The following is a 16894-nucleotide window of genomic DNA, read 5'->3' as shown; positions in this document are numbered from 1 at the left end:
GGGTTGATTCTGACTCAGCAACACTACAGGACAGAATAGAACTGCACTATAAGGTTTCCAAGGAGTGGTTGGTGGATTCGAACTGCTAACATTTTGGTTAGCATCTGAGCTTTTAGCCAGTGCATCAGCAGGGCTCCTAGTGACCCTAGGAGGATGGATTTACATCTGGGTTCTTGATTCTGTTCCACTGGCCAATGTATCTGTCCTTGTACCAGTGCTAGGCTGTTTTGACTACCATAGCTGTATAGAAGGTTCTGAGGTCAGGTAGTGTGAGGCCTCCTACTTTGTTCTTCTTCAGTAATGGTTTGCTTATCTGGGGCCTCTTTCGTTTCCATATAAAGTTAACGATTAGTTTTTCCATCTCTTTAAAGAATGCTTTGGTATTTGGATTGGGATTACATTGTATTTGTAGATTGCTTTGAGTAGAATTGACTTTTTCACAGTATTGAGTCTACCTATCCTTGAGTGTGGTTCGTTTTTCCATTTGTGTGGGTCACTTGGTTTCTTTGTAGTTTTCTTTGTATAGGCCTTTCACATCCCTGGTTAGCTTAATTCCTTAGTATTTCATTTTTTTTTAAGACTGTTATAAATGGCATTGTTTTTCTGATCTCCTTTTTGTAGTTCTCTTTATTGGTATGTAGGAATCCAACTGATTTTTATATGTTTATCTTGTATCCTGCTACTCTGTTGAATCTTTCTATTAGTTCCAGTAGTTTTCTTGTGAAGTCTTTTGGGTTCTCTATGTATAGTGTCATATTATCCAAGAATAGGGAAATTTTTACTTCTTCCTTAGTCATTTGAATGCTCTTTATTTCTTTTTGTTGCCTTTTTGCTCTAGCTAGGACTTCCAGCACAATGTTAAATAGGAGTGGTGATAAAGGGCATCCTTGTCTTCTTCCTGTTCTCAGGGGGAATGTTTTCAGCCTCTCTCTGTTGAGAAGATGTTGGTTGTTGGTTTTGTATAGGTGTCCTTTATTATGTTGAGGAATTTCCCTTCTACTCCTATTTTTGAGAGTTCTCTTCAGCAATGGGTATTGAACTTTATTGGGTGCTTTTTCTGTGCCAATTGAAATGATTGTGTGATTCTTTTGTTTTATATATGTGGTGGATTACATTGGGATTGATATTCTAATGTTGAACCATCCTTGCATACCTGGTATGAATCCCACTTGGTCCCAAAGTATTATTATTACTTTTTTTTATGATGTTGAATTCTATTGGCTAGAATTTTGTTGACAATTTTTGCATCTATATTCATGAAAGATATTGGTCTGTAACTTTCTTTTCTTGTGGTGTCTTTGCCTCGTTTTAGTATCAGGGTTATGCTGACTTCATAGAATGAATTTGGCAATATTTTTTCCTTTTCTATCAGACATTATATCCAAACATCACATTTCATCTGTAATACATGAGTATGCATCTCTAAAAGGTAAGGACTCTTTAAAAATGTTTTGGAGTGTAGGCTGCTAGTTTTCAACCTCCACCCTAACCCCGTGCCAGGAATAACTTCCAAACGATAATTCTTGGTTCGCTGGCTGCTTTGTTGGCCCCTTGTCCTGCCAACATTAGTGCCACCAGGATTCGGAGCTCAAAGTGAGGGTAAGAAGTACATTCAACGGAGCACCCTGTGCCCCAGGGAATGGGGAACTTGGCATAGAATTTTAAGCAAGGTATTTGCTTACCAGAATGATTCCAATGGTTGCTGGCATGAATGATATTGGCTTAATTGTAAGCCACCGGATGGCAGTAGTTGTACCTGCTTTTATTTTAGCTGTCTTTGGTGAGCCCGAAAAGATGTCCTTGTGTTTATAGAACCCAAAGAAGTGACTTCTTAGCCCCAAAAGAGAATGGGAAGACAGTACGTTAAAGTGGTCACTTCCTTGAACTAAAACCTTTTGTTTCTGACTATTCCTGCTGTAGGGGCTGGGAGATATGGCATAGGGAGAGGTGAGCACAGGACAGGGAGCCCAGATTCCTGGGATGTTTTCCCTTGGCTCAGTCACTGACTAGCTGATTGTCCTGGGCTAAATCATTTCACTTCTCCAGCCTTAGTTTTCTCTTTTATAAAAGGGTGGGGTTTTCATTCATTCTACAGGCATTTAGTATATATATATATATATTTTTAGGTACTATGCTAGAGCCCTGGTGGGGCAGTGGTTAAAAGCTTGGCTGCTAACCAAAAGGTGTGCAGTTTGAATCCACCAGCTGCTCCTTAGAAACCCTATGGGGCAGTTCTACTCTGTCCAACAGGGTCGCTATGAGTTGGAATTCACTTGATGACAATGGGTTTTTTTTGTTTAGGTACTGTGCTGGGCACTGTGAATATGAAGATCAAAAAAAAAAAAAAAAAAAAACAAGACATTCCAGTGTGGGGAATACATGCACACACAAATGTTCAGAATTATATTAGAAAAGCCATATGTGATAAGTCCCGTAAGAGACATGCAGAATGCTGGCAGATTTGGGGGGATGTTCATTATATTTATTGAGCTCCTATCAGGGATGGATTACCCAATAAGTAAGATAAGTATGTGCTTAGGGCATCAACAAAACAGGGGTACCAGTTGTCCAAAGCAAAAGACCCATAGATGCCAAGCAGACAGAACACAAGGAAAAGTGATCACTGCAGTGGAAGGGGACTGGCAGGGCACAAAATGAAACCGATACCAGCTCCAGTATGTGAGAATGTAGCAGCCAAAAATAAGGTCACGAAGGGTCACAAAGGCGCCCATATGCAAGATTATTTAAGCTATGAGGCCCCTACCACTTCAACACTTTCATTGATATCTGTCTTCTACAGTCTCTTCCTATGTAATTGAAACTCCTTATCTCGGTGAGTCTATTGGGAGTATACTATTTCTTTTTAATAAACAAAAGTTGGGAGTGGGCTGTCAAGTCTAACTTTTGCTACATTCACCCAGTATGCAACTGGATCCAACATGACCAGTTACTAGGCAAGGATGGATTATATTAATAGATAACAGGCCTCTGATCCATTTTGAAAGAACCATCTTGTACATCCATGTCTGTTGATCCAGCAACTGCAGCCAGGAGGGTCAACAATTTACATGTGTATTAGCTCTGGTGGCATAGCAGTTAAGAGCTACAGTGCACTATGGCTGTTAACCAAAAGGTTGGCAGTTCGAATCCACCAGACGCTCCTTGGAAACCCTATGGGGCAGTTATACTCTTTCGAATAGGGTCACTATGAGTCAGAATTGACTTGACAGCAATGTTTTTTTTTTTTTGTATATATAAATATATAGCTGTTGTTGTTAAGTACCATCGAGTTGGTTCCAACTCAAAGCGACCCTGTGTACTACAGAATGAAATAATGCCTGATCCTGCTTCATCCTCACCATGGTTGTTATGCTTGAGCCCATTGTTGCAGCCACTGTGTCAATCCATCTCATTGAAGGTCTGCCTCTTTTCCGCTGACCCTGTACTTTACCAAGCATAATGTCCTTCTCCAGGGACTGATCCTTCCTGACAACATGTCCAAAGTATGTAAGACGTAGTATCACCATCCTTGCTTCTAAGGAACATTCTGGCTGTACTTCTTCCAAAGCAGATTTGTTCGTTCTTTTGGCAGTCCATGGTATATTCAATATTCTTCACCAACACCACAATTTAAAGGCATCAATTCTTCTTTGGTCTTCCTTATTCATTGTCCAGCTTTCACATGCATATAATGCGATTGAAAATAGCATGGCTTGGGTCAGGTACACCTTAGTTTTCAACACGACATCTTTGCTTTCCAATACTTTAAAGAGGTCTTTTGCAGCAGATTTTCCCAGTGCAATGCGTCTTTTGATTTCTTGACTGCTGCTTCCATGGCTGTTGATTGTGGATTCAATGTGTGTATATGTATATATACACACACGTATATATATATAACTTACATATCCCATTCAAAGGCATGAGTAAGCAGAAGAGGAAACACTGTAGAGTATCAGTGTTTATGGCTCTCACCTTAACCCAGCCCTGGCGCCCACTATGCACCTGCTCTGACTTTTTCAGACACTCTTAAATGCATTGTTTTTACTCAAACCTCACAATGAACCTGCAGGGGAGGTATTGCTATTTCCGACCCCCTCCTCAGCACCTAATTTTAGATGAGAAATCTGAGTCTCAGAGAAGTTCAGCAGCCTTCCTAAGGACACACAGCTAGTAAATGTCTAAGTTTGCATTTCAAATCCAGATCTTTTGGGCTCAGAGGTCTGTTTCCACTGGACAGACCTCAGTGTTCAGTGGTGTCCTCCTTAGAAGGACAAACTTAGGTACTTGCCAGGGCCTCTTTCTGACTCTAATAGCTTGAGATTCTAAGATTCTATGTGCCAGGCAGGAGCTGAGAGCCCAGGGCCAGGTTCTCTAGAAGCAGGCTCTGAGATGAAGATTTGTGGGTAAGTAATTTATTCAGAGAATCTCTGGTTTGTGCAAATGGTTAATACAATGAGCTGCTGACCAAAGGTTGGAGGCTTAAGCCCACCCAGAGGTGCCTCAGAAGAAAGGCAATCTACATTAGAAAAATCAGCCATTAAAAATCAGCCAGTTCTATTGTGACATATATGAGGTTGCCATGAATCTGAATGGACTCAGCAGCAACTGGTTTTAATTTATTAGGGAATGGAGTATGAAAAGCAGCAAAGAGAAGGCGAAGAAGTTAAGCAAAGGTGCAATTTTGGGAGAAATTCTGCAAGGGGTAGCTACTGCCTCATGCCACAGAGATGCCTGGGAGTAGATTATGTCTCAGAATTCATCCCAAACAGAGGTAGGGATGCTGGGCTTTCACACTCAGCACCCAGTGGTCACAGGCTAAGGTCTGCCCAGGGGGATGTGGACCCCGAACAATCACTTCTGGCTCTCTGGGTGTTCAGGCAATAGTGAGGGGTCAGGAGGGCTTCTTGGAGGAGGGGACACTTAAGCTGACTCGTAAACTGCTATGATTTTTAGACTTAGTGTGCACTACAATAGACATCAGGGTCCACCCCAACCTACTGACTCAGAGTCTACAGGGATGGGACTCAGTCATTCATGTTTGTCTGTTTGTTTCCAAAACCTGCCTGGTTCCTGTAGGTATTTGTGTTTTCCAGAATAGAAGGGAATGCCAAATTTTGTTTTGTTATTGGTTAGAGAACAAATTACTGATTTTAGCTAGCTCATCCTATTACTAAAATAGAAATATCTAGTAATTGAAACAAAGAATTCAACGTAGAGAAGTGTTTTTGACAGGCAATGGGAGAGATTAGGTTCCTGGGTGACAGACACACAGAATTTCCAATGGGCTGTGAACCTAATGGTTGGCAGTTTGAACACACCCAGAGGCACAGTAGAAGAAAAGCCTGGCAAGCTACTTCCATAAAGAATACAGCCAAGAAAACCTGATGGGGCAGTTCTACTCTGTCACACATGGGTTGCCATGAGTCTGACTCGGTCTTTGGCTTACAAAAGAGATGGGTGATGGCAGGCTTACATGCAGAGAGTGCAATCTGGGACATTCAGAAACCAAGTACGGATGCTAAGACAGAGCATGACTACTGCTGGAGAAGGTTGCCCAGCTAGCACTTGCCCTAGGAACAGAGAAACTGCAGGAGGCCCATGTTCAAGGCTAATGTGGAGAGGACCCATCCAGTGCCCATGCCAGGAGACTGGGCGTGTACAGCTGAGTTCAGGGAGGGAAACAAAGTGACCTGTGCTGTGTACAGTTGTGCACTGTAGCGAGGTATGTTCCAAATGGGCACACTAGACGTCTCTTTCAAGGAGTTCTGGTGCCATAGTGGTTAAAGTGCTCAGCTGCTAACTGAAGAGTCGGTAGTTCAAACCCACCAGCTGCTCCTCGGGAAAAAGATGTAGCATTCTGCTTCTGTAAAGACTTACAGCCTTGAAAACCCTACAGGGCAGTTCTACCCTGTCTTGTAGGGCCGCTATGAGTCAGAATTGACCCGACAGCAGTGGGTTTAGACATCCCTCAATTAAAATCCTGCAGACAAGAAGTAAGAGCGTAATGTCCCACGCTGCTTCCTGAACAAATGGACCTTTATTCCTGTCATTAGAATTAAGTAGATGAGTAACAAGTTAAAAGCCAAGTGAGAATGAAGACTGAATAACAGGTAAAAACAAACCAAACCCTTTGCCACGGAGTCGGTTCTGACGGAGAGCAACCCTATAGGACAGAGTAGAACTGCCCCATAGGATTTCCAAGGAGCAGGTGGTGGATTTGAACTACCGACCTTTTGGTTAGCAGCCGAGATCTTAACCACTGTGCCACAGGGTTCCGAATAACAGGCTGGGGCTTTGTAATTGGACTTGAGAATGTCAAGGAGGGAAGAGTTGTTAGAGATCTCCTAGGCTAGTGCTTTTCAAACTGTGTTTGGAGTACCGGGGGTGCCATGGAGCCAGTTTAAGGGTTCTCTGGCTGAAGAGGGTGGACTTGGGAGCCTTCCTCATGGCTCATGCCCTTTTCAACCAGAGGAGCTCTGCTGTTATTTGCTCTATTTGTTTATTCTTCTTGGAATTGTTTCCTTTTGAAGAAAGCACTCTGGGATTGAAAGAAGAGCTGGAAGGCCACTTATCTTCTTGCACCCCTTCATGTTATAAATGGGCAGAGGGAGGCTCAGAAGGAAGTGGCTCGCCTACCCGAGCCGGTCAGCTCCTGGCGGTCGAGTCCACCTGGAACTCAGGTCTCTGACACCCATCCAGAGGTCTTGCTGCAATTTTGCGTGGGCACTGCTCAGGTCTACACACCTGAGTGGGAAGGTGGGAAGGAATACTTTGTCTGAATATCCTAATGAGTCACCTTATCTTCAACACAATAGGCCAAATAGAAAAAATCCTACACATTGGCCTGCTGGGGAAATACTCATGAAGGCACTTTGTGACTGCCTTTCCATGGGACAGGGCTTTTAACAGAGGTTCCCTAGGCATCCTAGGAACCCATGTTAACATAGGAAGAAATTCCCTGAGGTACCACAGCCCATCTTATGGAGTGCTGGCCTGGCAATTAAAATGGCCAACAAATGGATCTCAGAAAGCGATGATGTTGACATGTGTTTGGGACATAAAACAAAGGAGGCACACTCCTGCCCGGTGATGTGGGGACTGAGTGGTAGTGATGGTGATGGATTAGATTTTGGATTGCATTTTACGGTGGATGCTGTTGAAAAAAACAGGGCTAGGAATTAAGAGACTCAGGACTTGAGTCCTGGCTTATCTTTTCCTGGCCTTATAATTTGAAATGAAATTCATAATCTCTATGAGCCCAGACAATGAGCTCTACAACGTGACTGCTGAGTTCTAGCCACAGCATGGAGCACAGTGCCCACCCAGTACATTGAATCAGGATTTCATCTCTTTCTTCTCTCTTCACATTGCTTTCTTGAGGCAACAATTATGGGTAACTCTTCCTCTTGTGGACTGTTCCCCAAAACTCAGGTGGTAGGCACAAGCTGGGCAGGGAAGCTCAGCAAGCCCTTTTGCCTGAAAATCTAGAATCATGTTACTCAAGTGTTTTAATGCTGGTCACTTGTAGTTGAGAGAGGAGGGAAGTGCAATGGAGAGGAACATATAGGCACATTATTATAAGTGTTAGTTCTTGCATGGGTGGTGAGCTATCATTTAAAAAAAAAAAAAAAAGGCATGAATGGACCAATGCTGAGATTGTGACATGAACCAGGAATCATGAATAATCTTATTCTGTGCACTGAAGCTAAAAAAAAAAAAAAAAAAGAGCCCAACGCTTTCTGGCAGCTGCAAATTCACATGGCAGGAGTAAGGGTGTCTATGAGGATAGTCTAGACAGGGAGCAGGGTCTAGGCCATAGAGACCCCCAGGGATATAGTAAGAAACTAGGCTGTGGCCTTGAGAACAATGCAGGAGCCGGTGACAAACTAGGGATTGACATGTTATATTTGCTTTTCTTTGTTTCTTTCTTTTATTTTTTATTTTGAGATAGCTTATTTCCATAGCCATGTAAGAGTATAGTTGGAGGGACAAGACTGAAATTAAGAAGTTTTGAAATGGGTTGGGTAAGGAGGATGTAGGCTTCGACCTAAGTGCAGTGGTCATAGGGATGGAAGGAGGGAGACTGACTTGAGATCAAAACAGGAGGATAATTGGCAGGACGTTGTAATTGACTGGATGTGAGAAGTCCAAGAGTGGGTAGAGTTCAAGACTGACTCCCAGGTTATCAGCTGTGGTCAAGGGTGGGTTTTAGGGCCACCAACTGAACTAGGAGAATAGGAGGAGAGGCTAGATTAATCATAACTGATACTAATTAAGCACCTGGAAGAAAGGCCTGGTTGTCTGCTTCAAAAAAATCAGCCATTGAAAACCCTGTGGAGCATAGTTCTACTCTGACTCATGTGGGGTCACCATGAGTCAGAATTGACTCCATGACAACTGGTACTGGTACTCCTACTGGCAGCTATGTACCAGTCACTGTGCTAAGAATTCAACAGGCCTAATTCTACTTCATTCTCCTGAGAGTGCTTTGGTCTATAATTTCCATTTTGCAGATGGAAAAACTGAGACTTTGAAAGTTAAGTGCAAGGCCACAAAGATCATACATGGTTGTGGTGGCTTTGAAATATGTTAACTTGGCAAGGCTAAGCTGAATTCCCCAGAATTTTCTTTCCTGTATGTTTCTGGTTAGGGTGGGCCACAAGAGAGATTCTCATGGAAGACACAGATGGCAGGAGGGGAGTAGCAGCTGTTTTGTAGCTCACACACGTTGAAGATGATCTGTTAGCTTGCCTGGTTGGCATGAAGCAGCAGTTGCTTGAGCCTGCAACCATTTTGCCCTGCCCTGAAGCCTCCCTCAGCTTGCCTGACTGCTGGGACAGGTGTGTGTATTTAACTCTGTCAGGAAGGACTGTCTTCTGCAGAATACCCACAACTCTAGCAGCAGAGGCAACGGGAACTGACAAGGGTTTAGCCCATCCTCCTGGGCTCTAGCATGTGCTTGTGGGTTTCAGTTTGTTCTTGGTCTCCATTCCCCCTTCCAAACCGCCTACCCTGGAGACTTCAAGATCCAGCATCAGACTCAAAGTTAAGTCTTACAGAGACTTTTTAGCCATCTCCCACAATTGCGTATGGTGAAATGCCAGTAACAAACCTATCATCTATCTATCTATGATGGTCAAATTCCTGTAACAAATCTATCTATAACTATAAAAAATGAAAAAACCCAAACCTGTTGCCATTGAGTCGATTCGGACTCGTAACAATCCTACAGGACAGAGTAGAACTGCCCCATAGAGTTTCCAAGGAGTGGCTGGTGGATTCCAATTGCTGAACTTTTGGCTAGCAGTTGTAGCTCTTAACCACTACAGCTATAACAAATCCATCTATAGCTATAGCTATACCTATAGCTAAAAAGAGAAAGACCCTAAACGAGATAGATCGACACAGTGGCTGTAACAATAGGCTCAAGCATAACAACAATTGTAAGGATGGCACAGGACTGGGCAGTGTTTTGTTCAGTTGTACATAGGGTTGCTGTGAGTCAAAACCGACTTAACAGTACCTAACAACACAACAATATACCTATAGCTGTAGCTATACCTATACCTATATCTATCTGTCTGTCTACCTACCTATTAGTCAATCATGTATATGATACATGTTTCCTATACATATAAAAAAATACATATAGATGTCTTAAATACACATTGATTGTATATACTGTATGTGTGTATGTGTCTCCTAGTGGTCCTGCTCCTTTGACTGCACCCTGATGGATACAGTGGTGCAGCCACGATCTGATCTCAGGTAGTTTCACCACAGGACCTGCACACTTAACGACTCAGGTAACTTAGGGAGTGGGAGAAGGTTCCATTTTGGAAGGCTGAACTTGAGGTACCTGTGACATGTCTGGGTGGGCAAGTGACAGGCAGGTGGAGATATCATCAGAGGAGGCTCATGTGCAGCAAATGATCAGGGAAGGGAAATCAATGTGGGCTGTCTGGAAGTGGAAAGAAGTTTTATGGTTGTGAGGCTTGATTTAAGCCTCCAAGGCTGGTAGGAGCTGGTGAAGTGGATGGCAGGAGGAGGGCTTTGCAGATGGGGACACATGAACGGGGTCTGAGGAGTCACCCTGTCTGGATTAGGAAGGGTATATTGATTATATGGTCACTGTTATCTATTTGGATCTATGAATTTCATATCCCCAAGAAGATGGTGGATGGACGCTGAGCATTGTGTATTTCACCTGGTGGAGTACGTTTCTTTTCTAGTTCAATTAAATTCAATTCACCTCAAACGTTTTGTGAGTACCTACTATATGGCAGAGCTGTGTTGGATATAAATATGAATGAAACATGAATTGTATTTTGCAGAAATTTGTGTTCCAGTTGCAGATATTCTATAAATTTTTGTCAAACTGAATTGAATGAAACTCTGCAGCCAGTCACAAGGCCGACTTTGGGTTCCTGATTCCATTTTGGGCTAACTGTGTGGATGAAATGATGAAACTTCAGATCAGTCCACCCACCCACCTGTCCGTCCGTCCGTCCATCCATTCCTCTATCCATGTACCCAAAGCTAACTTATTCTCTCTCCTACCTACCTGTCCTCTACCTACCAATTACCTACTATTTCTTCTTTTCTGGAATGGGGGACAGGATTTGGGAGGGTACAAAATTAGCCACACATAAAATGACAATGAAAAATAAAAGCAGAGATAAAGAAAGTGCAGGGCAACCAGGGCTTTGAACCAGTTTGTTCTGGTTTGAACCCCTGCTGAGAATTCGCATTTCTAATAAGTTCCGGGAAAGTTGTGCATAAGAATCCCCTGGGGGGTCTTGTTAAAACGTAGATTGTGATTCAGTATATCTGGGGTGGAAATGAAAATTCTCAGCAGGGAACTTGTTAGAAATGCGAATTCTCAGCAGAGGTTCATCCCGGAACAAACAGGTTCAAACCTGAGGGAAACAGATGGTGGCAGCGACTGGGGCTGAATCCTTTATTACAGGTGAACAGTGAGTTTAGGGCTGAGTTTCTTAGAAGCTAAGGCAAAAAAAGAAAGAAAAAAGAAGGAATGCATACTTGGTTATCCAGTCTGAAGAGAGTAGGAAGTGGGAATACAATTTGGAAGGGATAGACCTTCCCTGGCATTGTGTAGAAAGAGGATTTATTGCGTCAAGACTGTGTAAGGCTGAGGGTAACATAATGGACAGAGTTTTCCAATAGATTTCTACAAAGGCAGAGAAATGCTCTTCAAATGTTTCTCCTATCGACCCTTTATAAAGGCTAACGGCATAACATTAAATCTTATTCAGTGCAGGCTTTTCTGTGGTAAACTAAGATAATAATGTCCAGCTACATTAAATTCTGATGACCAGGGAAGAGAGCCCAGAGAACAGGGAGGGAGGGCTGACTGACTGGCTACTAGGCTCTATCTTTCAAAATTCATATGTCTCCAGAGAGCCCTGGTTCTGGGGAATTTAATCTTCATACCAGAAAGGTCTCTCCCTCTCAGAAATCCGTTGCAGTCAGCTCAGAACTTGGTTTATTCTAGGGTAAGGGAAGCTGTACAACTGGCTTGCTTCCTTCCCCCATTTCCTGAAGCCAGGATATGAAACACTGTCATAAGAAGCTTTCTCTGGCCAAAGAATAACTAGGGAGCTACTTGAAGAATTCTGGTTGTATTTGTATACAACCAGAATGCCCCTTAGAAGCAAGGATGGCCAGATTGCGTCTTACATACTTTGGACATTTTATCAGGAGGGATCAGTCCCTGGAGAACAACATCATGCTTGGTAAAGTACAGGATCAGCAGAAAAGAGAAGGCCCTCAACAGGATGGATTGACAAAGTGGCTGCAACAATGGGCTCAAGCATAACAACGATTGTAAAGATGGCACAGAACCAGGCAGTGTTTCGGTCTGTGATGCATAGGGTCACTATGAGTTGGAATCGACTCAATGGCACCTAACAGCGACATGGATTGATTGGAGCCCTGGTGGTGCCAGTGGTTAAGCATTTGGCTGCTAACCAAAAGGGCACCTAACAACAACTTGAAGAATGGTCCCATGAGGTACAGTGTCCAGGGCTACCACATTTTCCCACCACCAGCAGTAGCTTCCTCGCGGTGTGGCTGGTCTGGGGCATGGCCAATTGCTGCTTAGCATCATCCTCATTTGGTCAGCAGCTCCACCCGTCCAGTGTGTCATAGCCCTCACGTTACCTTGGCTTATCCCCAGAACTTGTCTGACTCTCAGACAGCTCTTAGGGACTTGAGATTAACCCTGAACACCTTCTGGATTGTGAATGTTTGGAGCAAGTGTTCCCAGCATGAAGGCCATGTAGCCCATCCTTCACAGGTTTGTTTGGGTGCCTGCTGGATAAAGCATCTGGGTACTGGAGTGTGTTTCAAGGAAAGGAGTTGGGAGAAGGAACACAAAGGATGTAAAAAAAAAAATAGAAGAGATGGGCCTGACCCTTCAGGATTATTCAATAGAATCCAGAGAAAAGCTAGATAGCATCCAAAATGAAAACAAAACAAAACAAAAAAGCAGTTGTCGTTAAGTCAACTCTAAGTCATGGTGACCTCATGTTTGTCAGAGTAGAGCTGCGCTCCATAGGGCCTTCCATGGCGATTTTACAAAATAGGTGTTGTTGTTAGGTGTCATCAAGTAGGCTCTGACTCATAGCGACCCTAGGCACAACAGAACGAAACACTGCCCAGTCCTGAGCCATCCTTACAATCGTTGTTATGCTTGAGCTCATTGTTGCAGCCACTGTATCAATCCACCTTGTTGAGGGTCTTCCTCTTTTCTGCTGACCCCAAGCATGATGTCCTTCTCCAGGGACTGAGCCCTCCTGACAACATGTCCAAAGGCCCTCCTTGCCTCTAAGGAGCATTCTGGCCACACTTTTTCCAAGACAGATTTGTTCGTTCTTTTGGCAGTCTATGGTATATTCAATATTCTTCACCAACACCACAATTCAAAGGCGTCAATTCTTCTTCGGCCTTCCTTATTCATTGCTCAGCTTTCACATGTGTGTGATGCGATTGAAAATACTATGGCTTGGGTCAGGCGCACCTTAGTCTTCAAGGTGACATCTTTGCTCTTCAACACTTTACAGAGGTCCTTTGCAGCAGATTTGCCCAATGCAATGTGTCTCTTGATTTCTTGACTGTTGCTTCCACAGCTGTTGATTGTGGATCCAAGTAAAATGAAATCCTTGACAACTTCAATCTTTTCTCCATTTATCATGATGTTGCTCATTGGTCCAGTTGTGAGGATTTTTGTTTTCTTTATGTAGAGGTGCAACCCATACTGAAGGCTGTGATCTTTGATCTTCATTAGTAAGTACTTCAAGTCCTCTTCACTTTCAGCAAGCAAGGTTGTGTCATCTGCATGATGCAGGTTGTTAATGAGTCTTCCTCCAATCCTCATGTCTTGTTCTTCTTCATATAGTCCAGCTTCTCAGATTATTTGCTCAGCATACAAATTGAGTAGGTATGGTGAAAGAATACAACCCTGACACACACCTTTCTTGACTTTAAACCAATCAGTATCCCCTTGTTCTGTCTGAACAACTGCCTCTTGATCTATGTAAAGGTTCCTCATGAGCACAATGAAGTGTTCTGGAATTCCCATTCTTCACAATGTTATCCATAATTTGTTATGATCCACACAGTCGAATGCCTTTGCATAGTCCATAAAACACAGGTAAACATCCTTCTGGTATTCTCTGTTTTCAGCCAGGATCCATCTGACATCAGCAATGACATCCCCGGTTCTACGTCCTCTTCTGAAAACGGCCTGAATTTCTGGCAGTTCCCTGTCGATATACTGCTGCAGCTGTTTTTGAATGATCTTCAGCAGAATTTTGCTTGTGTGTGATATTAATGATATTGTTCTATAATTCCCACATTTGGTTGGATCACCTTTCTTGGGAATGGGCATAAATATGGATCTCTTCCAGTCAGTTGGCCAGGAAGCTCTCTTCCATATTTCTTGGCATAGATGAGTGAGCACCTCCAGCGCTGCATCTGTTTGTTGAAACATCTCAAATGATATTCCATCAATTCCTGGAGCCTTGTTTTTCGCCACTGCCTTCAGAATACCTTGGACTTCTTTTTTCAGCACCATCGGTTCCTGATCATATGCCACCTCTTGAAATGGTTGAACATCGACTAATTCTTTCTGGTATAATGACTCTGTGTATTCCTTCCATCTTCTTTTGATGCTTCCTGTGTCGTTTAATATTTTCCCCATGGAATCCTTCACTATTGCAACTCGAGGCTTGAAGTTTTTCTTCAGTTCTTTCAGCTTGAGAAATGCCGAGCGTGCTCTTCCCTTTCGGTTTTCCATCTCCAGCTCTTTGCACGTGGGGGAGGAAGTAGATGGTCGGGCCTTTATTCTGTGGCACTTCTGGGTGGATTCAAATTTCCAGTCTTTCTGTTAGCAGTCAAGTGTGTTAACTGTTTGCACTGCCCAGGAATACAACGCCACAAGAAGACTGCCTCATCGCAAATGCAAAGCCACGTGTGCCCCAGACTGCATACGTGACTTTGGACAAATCATAGAACCTCTTTGCCCTCAGGTTTCTCATCTTTATGATGCACAGAACATGATAAATCTGCAGCCTTACTGGGTTGTAGTGAGATGAAAGGGAGGACTCAGAGCATGAAGGGGCACTGGGAAAGCCAAAGGGCTAGGTAGGAATGTAAGTTGGTGTTACTGTTAATAATTAGTGGTTTTCAAATATTACCTGTAAAAACAATCTGCTGTCATTTCCAGAGTCACCAGTGGTCATTAGTGCCAGGCTTATCATGGAAGCCCATTCCTAATGTAACAAGTAACTTCTATTTTTCCATCTCTCCTCCTCAACAGTCTCCATCTGCCAATTCCTATCTCTCATTTTATGTCTCTCTAGGTTTTGCACTCAATGTGTCTGACCCCAACGCTTAGGCACATACCAGGCAAGTCACTCTACTCTCTGCCTTCTCTCCAGGTAGCTTGCTGCTGGTTTTGTGTATATTAGAGGCTAAGGCTCTTTTTTTCTGTTTCCCTGCCCCACAGGTGCTGCCCAGCTCCCTCTGCTGCTGGTCAGAAAAATCCATGTCTTAGCTCTACTAAGCTCTCCTTTTCATTTCAGTATACAAGACAGTCCCTTTTAAAGTAAACACTGAAATTGATACATTTAACACTTATTAGTAATATGTAGTGTACTATATATTATGTTATATATATAAATATATGCTATATATAGGAGCCCTGATGGTACAGTGGTTAAGCATTCAGCTGTTAACCAAAAGGTCGGCAGTTAGAATCCACCAGCCCCTCTTTGAAAACTCTGTGCGGCATTTCTACTCTATCCTGTAGAGGCGCTATGAGACGGAATCATCCTGACAGCAACGGGTTTGGTTTTTTGTATTTTATACAATACGTATATTATCTTACTCAATCCTTGAAAAAAGCCATTGAGGTAGGTATTGTTATTGCCTCCATTTTGCAAATAAGGAAACTGAGGCTCAGGAGGTTTGGGTAATCTGGCCAAAGCCATTCACTTGGTAAATTGTGCAGCCATCTTCATTGACTTGCTTCTCCCTTTCCATTACCTCAGTGCCCTGGACAGGAAGGGGTTAATGGTCTTCATTTGTTGAAGGGGAGCCACTTAATCAGTATTCCCTTCTCCTACCTACCCCAAGAAAGAGGTCTTCACTTACCTTATGGCCAGTACCCCGTTAAGCTAAACCCAGTCTAAAACAAAAACCGAATCTGCTGCTGTCCAGTGGATTCTGACTCATAGCAGCCCCATGTGTTACAGGGTAAAACTGTGCTCCATACGGTTTTCTTGGCTGCAGTCTTTACTGAAGCAGATCTCCAGGCCTTTCTTCCATGGTACCACTGGGTGGCAACTAAGACCCTCCTCAAATAGGCCCAAATTTCCTTTTTTTTATTTTTCTCTGCAGTTCTTCTTCAGTCATCTAAACTAAGCTCTTGAAATATTTAATAAATGTTTTTGGAAATGTAGCATATACTAGGCATTGTCCTGGAGTCACAGCAAAAAAGTTAAAAAGTGGCTTGAAGTGGCTTGAAGTTACTCATGGTTAGTGGGGGAGACATGTAATGGCAATATTCTGTGCTGAGTGTTGCGGGGTGGTGGTTGGCCAGATATGCCTAATGGTGCTTGAAGAGCAGTGAGGAGAGGGTGTTATGGGTTGAATTGTGTCCCCTAAAAATGTGTGTCAACTGAGCTAGTCTATGATTCCCAGTATTTTGAGATTGTCCACCATTTTGTGATCTGATGTGATTTTCCTGTGTGTTGTGAACCCTAAGCTCTATGATGTTAATGAGGCAGGATTAGAGGCAGTTATGCTAATGAGGCAGGACTCAACCTACAGGATTAGGTTGCGTCTTGAGTCAATGTCTTTTGAGATATAAAAGAGAGAATCAAGCAGAGAGGAGCCTCCTGCTGCCAAGAAAGGAGTGCCGGGAGCAGAGTGCATCCTTTGGACCCAGGGTCCCTGCGCCGAGAAGCTCCTAGAACAGGAGGAAGATTGATGACAAGGACCTTCCTCCAGAGCTGACAGAGAAAGTTTTCCCTTAGAGCTAGTGCCCTGAATTCAGACTTCTAGCTTCCTAGACCATGAGAGGCCACATTTCTGTTTGTTAAAGCCATCCATTTGTGGTATTTCTGTTATAGTAGCACTAGATGACCAAGACAGAGGGCACCTAACCAGCCCTGAACAATCAGGAAGGGCTTCTAGGAGGGGAAGACCTGTGAACTCGCCTGGAAGAAAATCATCATGTACCAAGTCCTCAACAGCTCTCTCTGCCTTTCTCTTCTTGTTTTTCCTTCTAGATGAAACTTTATTGTCTTACCTACACCTCTTGACATTCATACTTCCTTCAAGACTCATTCAAATGCCACTTTCTTAT

This window comes from Elephas maximus, chromosome 6 (assembly GCF_024166365.1).
Source record: "Elephas maximus indicus isolate mEleMax1 chromosome 6, mEleMax1 primary haplotype, whole genome shotgun sequence".
Taxonomy (NCBI): domain Eukaryota; kingdom Metazoa; phylum Chordata; class Mammalia; order Proboscidea; family Elephantidae; genus Elephas; species Elephas maximus.
The sequence above is the reverse complement of the archived record's forward strand: the minus strand, read 5'-3'. Positions refer to the sequence as shown.